The sequence below is a fragment of the Vulpes vulpes genome, chromosome 7, assembly GCF_048418805.1.
Source record: "Vulpes vulpes isolate BD-2025 chromosome 7, VulVul3, whole genome shotgun sequence".
Taxonomy (NCBI): Eukaryota; Metazoa; Chordata; class Mammalia; order Carnivora; family Canidae; genus Vulpes; species Vulpes vulpes.
In genome coordinates this window covers 28,736,923-28,745,401 of record NC_132786.1, presented here as the reverse complement: position 1 = coordinate 28,745,401, position 8,479 = coordinate 28,736,923, and positions in this window count along the sequence as shown.

Here is an 8,479-nt window from a genome sequence, read left to right as displayed (position 1 = left end):
CTGATTCATTTATCTATTCAACATCCCTACTAGTGATATATCATAATATCACCCCTTTAAAGATAATGAAATTCAGAAAAGTTAAGTAATCTCCCCTGGATTACATATTTTTGTCTGGATTACATATTTTACATAATCCCCCCACTTCCGACCCCCAGCAAGCTAAATCAGAGGGAAAGGAAGGGAGGAGAAAAGAAGGGAGGATGTGATTAGTATCAAGCCAGTTATCGCTGAATACAACTGACTGCTTGGGACCCCATCAGACTGTCCCACCAGAAGCTTCATATGGTGTGATTCATGACTGTCCATCTGGGGGCAGGAGGACGCAATATGCATGACTGTTGAGTAGAGTCCAGGGAGGCCCCACAGCTAAAGGCAAGGGGAACCCAATGTGAGCCTAAGGCCAGGCACTGTCAAGTTGACTGAATGAGGTCAATGGAGTCTGTACGTCATAGAAGCTGGACAAAGATATGGGTGAGTTCATGAAAACCTGAAGTGGTCCATAATTGGCTATATTACAGATCTAGGAAATGGTGCGGCTCATTGGAGTCCATTCCTCATTCACCATGGGGTAGGGTGGGAGGGGTGTGCATTGCAAATTAATTATTTTCCCAGTGGAATAGGTTTACACAGGTTCATATGCATGTTCTCTTCCAATCCATTATTACATCCTATGTTTAAGGATTGGCTGGCCCAAGTCAGAGACACAGGTGTTGGCCATACACAGGGAAGCACAGACTTCTGCTCAGGACAACCAGCATGTGGAACTTCCATATACAGTGTCTGTGGGATGTTTCCCTGAGGAACCATACCTGGCTTGATAACTGGAGATATCAATGCATCCAAGTGTGCCTAACCATGCCCACCATGGAAGAATAAGACTGTTGCCCCCAACTGGTCCATGACTCTAGAGGAGATTCAGTCCTTGCTTGTATCTCCAAATCTGGAAAAAATAAGTTTTGTTCTTTGATTATAAAAGTAAAAGCAACACCTCTCCATTAAAAATAAATAAGTAAAAGAGTAACTTATGCTTATTGTAAAAAATTAAGAGGTTAAAGTCTTTTTTACTTCCCCAAGATAACCACTGCTGATATCTTGGTGTATTCCTTTTTAGGTTTTTTTTCTGTGGATATATAATATAAACCGTATTTTTAAATAAAATTGAATCATATAAGTGTTTTATTACTTTGCTTTGCTCACTTAACATTTTGTGATAAATATTTTGTTGCCATGGAACACTCTTTAAAAGCACCATAATTACAGCTGAATAACATTTTTAGACAGAGTGTTTATAATTTTTAACTATTATATATAGAAGTATGATGAACATGCTTATATGTAAGTCTTTGATCACATTTTTGATTATTTTCTTTAGGAGATACTTAAAAGTGGGATTATTGTGACAAAGGACATAAACATATTTATGCAAAGTCTTACTGCCAAATTGTTTCCAGAAATGCTATACCAATTTATAGTCCTATCAACAACATGTTACTGCAAAAGCATTGCAAAAACAAGTCTGTATTTTTAATGGGTTTTTCCAGATTAGTAGGAGGAAATGGTATCTCGTTATTTTGATTCATATTTCTTTGATTAATGGCCATTAATTCTTTGATTATTGACCAATTCTTAGGTTTGTTGACCATTTGGATTTCTTCCACGAAGTGTTTGTTCATTTTCTTTGGTCATTTTTTAATTGGAGTATTAGTATCTTTTTACCGACTTGATAAAGCTGCTCATTCTTTGTCATATTCATTGTAAATACTTTTGCCATCTTTGCATTTCATTTTAAATTTTTATTATGGAGGGATTTTTAAAAATACAGATAGTTATGGGGTTTTGTTTGTCTTATGTAGTTAAATCTAACAACCTTTTTCTTTGTGATTTATCCAATAGTTTCATGCTTATATAGCTCCCCTTATCCCAACATTAGTTAAATGTTTTCCTATATTTTCTTTTAGATAATTAAGAAGATGCATAAGATGTATAAAATCACAACATATAAGAATTGGAGAGGTGCCTGGGTGGCTCAGCAGATTAAGTGTCTGCCTTCTGCTCATGTCATGATCTCAGGATCTCAGGATCTCGGGGATGCAGCCCCGCATTGCATTGCATTGGGCTCCCTGCTCAGTGGGAGTCTGCTTCCCCTCTCCCTCAGTCCCTCCCCCTGTTTGTGCTCTCTCTTGCTCTCTTTTTCTCTCCCAAATAAATGAAAATTAGAATTAGAAATAATTCTTTTATATATAAGATAAGATAATTTTATAAATAAAATATTTATAAATATTTTATACATAAGATAATTTATTTAATTTATTAATTTATTATCTTATTTAATAAATAAGATAATTCAAGCTTTGGAGGTAAGGCAACTCAAATACTAGATCTTGCAGTCAATAAGGGGCAAAGCCAAGATTTTATTTTTGAGTAAGTATAATTAGCACACAATTAAATCCATGAATCTAAAGTTTTCAATTTGATAGGTTTTGACAATTGTATGTATTCTTGTAACCACCACCCAAATCAAGACACAGAATATTTCCACCACCATCAGCAACCACTATCTGATATCTTTTACTACAGACTATATTTGCCTATATTTGGATTTTATTAAAATGGAATCATAGAGTAAGTACTTTTTAGTAGCTCCCTTTGTTCACTCAGCATAAATTATTTGAGATTCAAATATAGTGTTGCATCTATAAGTGGCTTATTCTTTTTTATTGCTGAGTATGAATTGTCTGAATATAATACAGTATGTTAATCCATTCTCCTGTTTATAGGCATTTGGTCTGTTTCCAGTTTGGGGCTATTATGAAAAAGGCTGATATGAATATTCCTGTAGGAGTATTTGTTTAGACATATGATTTCATTTCGCTGGGAAATGGAATTGCTGGGTCATTGGATAGGTGCATGTTTTAAAGCTAAGGTTTGCAATCTGCCTCTGAAAACCATGCCCCAAGCCATTGGACCATATTGTCTCTCACAGATCCAAACATTAGGGGGTCAAGTTCAAATTCTAACTCTTCCATTTCCTTGCTTGGGCAAGTTGCTTCACCTCCCAGCACTTTGTTTCCTCATCTGCACCAACCCCTCAGGGTGCTGTGAAGAGTAAATGAGGTAAAACAAATGAAGCACTTAGGATGGAGCCTGGCACATGGTTTATGTTTAGTATTATTATTATATTAGAGAATGTGTCTACATTTAGTCTGTCAGATACTGGGTTAGAAAAGGATTCTCTTACAATCAGCCAGGAAAGTCCTCCCTGTGAAGGTGGGGTCACATTGTAAAGATTATTTATGGAAAAAGACTGTCCCTTCCCACAAATTGAGCTGGACCTGCCACCAAAATGCCCATGTCCAGACAAGGCAGCTTTGAGCCTCGCTGCTGGCTCATCCTCCAGCTCTTGTTCTTACCCTTGTTGGGTTTACCACCCACAATTTTCTTGCTCTGTCTCCAGCCCCAGCCAGTCCCTGAGGACTCACACCTTTAAAACCCTCTTAAACGGGGCAACTGGGTGGCTCGGCGGCTGAGTGTCTGCCTTTGGCCCAGGGTGTGATCCTGGAGACCAGGGATCAAGCCCCACATGGGCTCCCTGCATGGAGCCTGCTTCTCCCTCTGCCTGTGTGTCTCTGCCTCTCTGTGTCTCTCATGAATAAATAAATAAAATATTTTTTAAAAAATAAAATAAAACCCTCTTAAACATCTGAGCAGAATTCCACACCCAGCTCCACCTCTCCTTTTTGGGCTTCAACCAGATTACCCAAGACTCTGTTGGCTTTGGCTCATTACTGATGTCCCAGCCTATAGTCAGTATAATGGTAAATGTTCAGGAGGAACACATTAGTGGCCTAGGGTAGTGTTGTTAGGGCTCAACTGAAGAACACCTTTCCAACCTTGAGTACATCCAATTCCCTCTAGAAGATCATCTCATTCTGCCTTTCTTCCATGCCACTACCTCTCACTGGATGGTAAGCTCCTAAGGGTGAGAACTAGATTATTTACCACACAATGGCATACTAAGTGCCCAGCAGAGATCCTGGCACATAGTTAGAAAGGCACCCAAGAAGTATTGTTGCTGTATAAGAGAAAAACATTGACATACAGTATGCCTCTCCTCTCATCTTACCTGCTGAGGAGATTTCTGCCTTCCTTCATAGTTCAGCTTCTGGACTTTTATCATAAAGATCAGAAAAGAGTCAGCTGAGAAGGAAAGCAGAACCCGGAAAAGTTTCTTAGAATTTTTAAAAAATAGAAGCAAATTATTCATCCATCAACGAGAATATTTATTAATAAGTAATGGCCATGCATAGAATCAAGTATATAGTTTAAATGCACTAATATGCACTAATCCACAGGCTTTATTCATGCACTTATTGACATGGATAATAATCACACAAAGTTCAGTTTCTAAAATTTGGAGAGTGATACATACATACGTGTATTCAAGGTCATTGAAAAAAAACTTGAAAAATTAAAAATTATGCTATTATTGTTATGACACATGGTTACGGATCCATACTGTGTAGAAATAGCCCACAAGCATACATAATAGAATAGTATTAGAGTGGTATACACCCAACTAGTTTAGGACCAAATTTGGGACCAAATTATAAAGTTACATGCACTTTATTCATGAAGAATAACTGAAAATTTTGTTGCTGCAAGTGGCTTGATTAGAGCTGCAGTGTAAGATGTGAATCTTTCAAGGGAAGGAGGGAAAGATCTAGGCACTCACCATTCATGGAGGCACTGTCACAGGCATTTGAGATATATCTTTTTTTTTAAAGATTTTATTTATTTATTTATGAGAGACACAGAGAGAGAGGCAGAGACATAGGCAGAAGGAGAAGCAGGCTCCCTGAGAGGAGCCTGATGCAGGACTCGATCCCAGGATCCCAGGATCATGACCTGAGCCGAAGGCAGACACTCAACCACTGAGCCACCCAGGTGCCCCAGGCCACTTGGGATATATTAGTGAAATCCCTACTGTCACTTTTATCCATGTTGCTTTCCAGGCCTGAGGCAGAAAAGTCTGTTTCAGGGCCTTCCAGGTGACAGCTGAGGAAGCCTGGAGGTGCAGGAGAGTGGGTAAAAGATAGGGGTGGGAAGTCAAAGTCACTGGGGAGAATGCATAGGCAGGTTCAGTGTGCAAGGTCCTGGGAGAAGGTGGGGAGAGGGACTATGACTAGCTTGAAAAGATAACCCAAACAAGGGGGTGTCCCTGGCAGAAGAAGGGGACGCAGGACAAGAAAGAATGGGCCCCTGCTCTAGACCTACCCCTGCAGCAGAGCTGGGTTCTGCAGAAATGGATGGCATGTTGCCTGCCCCTGAGGAGCTCACAGATTAGTTGTGACAAACATTTATTCAGCAAATACTCTCTGAGTGAGTGTGCTGAAATCTACACTAGGTAACTTGTCATCCTAGCAACCTAGGGAGAACTTGATCTGCAGCCCCCGAAGGCTACAGTTTGGGGGGCTTCATGCAGAGATATGAGACACCCGGCTCTGAACAGGAATGAACAGGAGAGAGTTACGACATGCACTTGCCCCTCACCCAACTCAAGTACCTGCGCCGCCTCTCCTTTAAACACTGCTAATTTCCAAGGTCCTGGTCTTTGGCTGGCTCAGCCCCCAAAAGCCATGGGCCATGACCATAGACTTTCCAAATTCAAAACATCCACTCAGAGAAGATAAATTTCCGGTTCTGGGAAGACTGTCTGGAAAGGGCTGTTAGAAAGATGCACCCAGGGAGCTGAGGGCTCCAGTGAGCCAAGTGTCAGTCTGGTGAACAGAAGACACCTGGGCTTCAGTGTCAGCTCTGCCGCTCACTTACTAGGAGACCTTGTGCAAAGACTTATGTTTGACCTTCAGTTTCTACACTGTCATGAAGACATGGCTTAGATGTCCTGGAGCCACTCCAGCTAACACCATCAGATTCATTTCCCAGAATGGCAGTAACAAGGTACGACCAACAGGGTGGCTTAAAACAACAGATGCTCATGGTCTCCTGTTCTGGAGGCTGAGGGTCCGAGATCAAGGTGTCACAAGGTTGGTTCCCTCTGAAGGCTGTAAGGGAGAAGCTGCTCCGGGCCTCTCTCCTGGCTTCTGGAAGTTGGCTGGCAATCCAGCTTCCTTAACCTGTAGCCACATCACCCCTATCTCTGCCTCCTTGTTCCATGGTGTTCTCCTTGCATGCATGCCTGTCTTTTCACATGGCTCTTTTTATAGGAAATCAGTCATATTGGATTAGGGGTTCACCCTACTCTAGTATGACCGACCTCATACTGATCCCATTTCTAAATAAGGTCATATTCCGAGGTACTAGAAGTTAGGAGTTCAACATGAGTTTTTCAGGGACACAGTTCAACCCTTAGCAAAAATCCTGGATGTCTGGTTCTTCCTCCTTCCTCACTCTGTGATCACGATGAAAATCATATCTTCTCTCAAAATGGGAAATGGATACAACAAGAGAGAAAGAAAAGGAATGAAGCAGTGCCTGGGAAGTGCAGAGTGCTGGGGGGGACTGGTGCTAGCGACGTTGGTACATGGGGAGGATTACAAAACAGCCATCCCAGTTTCAAACAGCTGTTCTTTCCTGAGATTCAAATATGGGCTCAAGCCCAGGTAAGAACTATAGGGTGTATATGGAACCACATGATGTGTGGAACACGTACCCTCATTGAGTTTTCAATCCATCCGTCCTGGATGACACTGATTTCCATGAATAGTGCTGTGTGAGCCAGGGTTCAGAAAAGGAGGCATCACAGTCCTCTAATGTAACTGAGAGATTTAGAGGATGGGAAAAGTCGCTGGAGACCAACAGAGCAAAGGCCAAATTATATAAGGGATGGTGACTAGAACTGCCTGAGTAAAAATGGCCTCAAAAAATGACTTGGGAATTGTTCCTCTTCCTCTATTTTCTGAATGTGTGCAAGATTCACTTAATTTTTTCCCTAAAGTTTGAGAGAATGTTCTAGCAAAGCCACTTGAGCCTAGAGCAGACTTTGTGGGAATGTTTTAAATTATGAATTCAATTTCTTTCACTGATACGAGTCTATTCAGACTTTTATCTCTTCTGAGTCTGTTTTGGTTATTGGTGATTTTTATTGCACTGTCTCTTCCATCTAGGATGTCAAAGATTGTTGGCATAAAGCTCTAAATATAATATCCTCTTAGTGATCCTTTCAATGCCTGTGGCATCTCTAGTGATGTCTTCTCTTCCATTCTAAACATTGGTAATTTCTGTCTTTTCTCTTTTTTTCCTCACCAGCAAAGGTTTATCCATTTTATTCCATAGAGAGAAACAGATTGGTGTTCATTAATATTTCACTTTTTTCTTCTTTTTCATCAATTTATGCTTTTTGCTTGGTTATTTCCTTCCTTCTATTTATTTGGGAGGTAGTTAGCTTCTTTTTTTTTATATTCTTAAAACTTTCATCCAGGATTTTAGACTGTTCTATCTTCATCTAGCATTTAAAGCTACACCTTTTCCTCTTAAGGACTTCTTTTGTTACATCCAGAAATTTTGAAATTTTGTGGTTTTATTTAAAGCCTGCTCAAAACCTTTTCTATTTTCCCTTGTGACCATGTAAAAGTGCGTCTCTTATAGATAGTATATAGCTGAGTTCTTGCTTTTTTTGTCATTTTGAGTGGAGCCCAAACTATTTACATCTGAAATAATTATGGTTAGGTTTAAATCTACCACCTAGGGCAGCCCAGATGGCTCAGCAGTTTAGCGCTGCCTTCAGCCCAGGGCGTGATCCTGGAGACCCAGGATCGAGTCCTGCGTCCGGCTCCCTGCATGGAGCCTCGGCTTCTCCCTCTTCCTGTGTCTCTGCCTCTCTGTGTCTCTCATGAAAAAATAAATAAAATCTTTTAAAAAAATAAATAAATCCACCACTTAGGTTTATTTTCTATCTGTCTGATCTGTTATTTGTACCATTTTTTAGCCTATTTTCATGTCACCTACCCTTTCTCTGCTGTGGGTTGCAGTGATGTGGAGAGAGCGAGGAAGAAGAATTTAACTTGAATAAGAACTTAAGATTTTGTAAATGAGTCTGGACTATCTGGCACGTGAAAATGAGACTGATCCTTAGTACCTCCAAAGAACCAGAAAACTATGGCATCTACATGAGTTTTCAGGTTAGGGATCCAACTGAGCAGGTAGGAAAAGCAATAGTCAGAACATAGAACAATATTTCATTATTTCAGGCCAAGCCCAGTTCATTCAATAAACCAGTTACAAATCCTACACATGTGAAAATAGTTTATAGGAAAAAAGCTGGGACTCTAGAGGTCAGAGACAAAGAGCAGGCTGCTGCCAGGCCTCTCCTAAGTCCACATTGGTGGTCTTGCAGTGGTGGGCTCAGGTTCAAATCCTCCTCCCTACCTGTGAGTGTGTCCCCACAGGGGTAGGGCCCGAAATACTAGTCCCTGCTCTCACAGACACCTTACACTCATGTCCCTGCCCCACATATGGG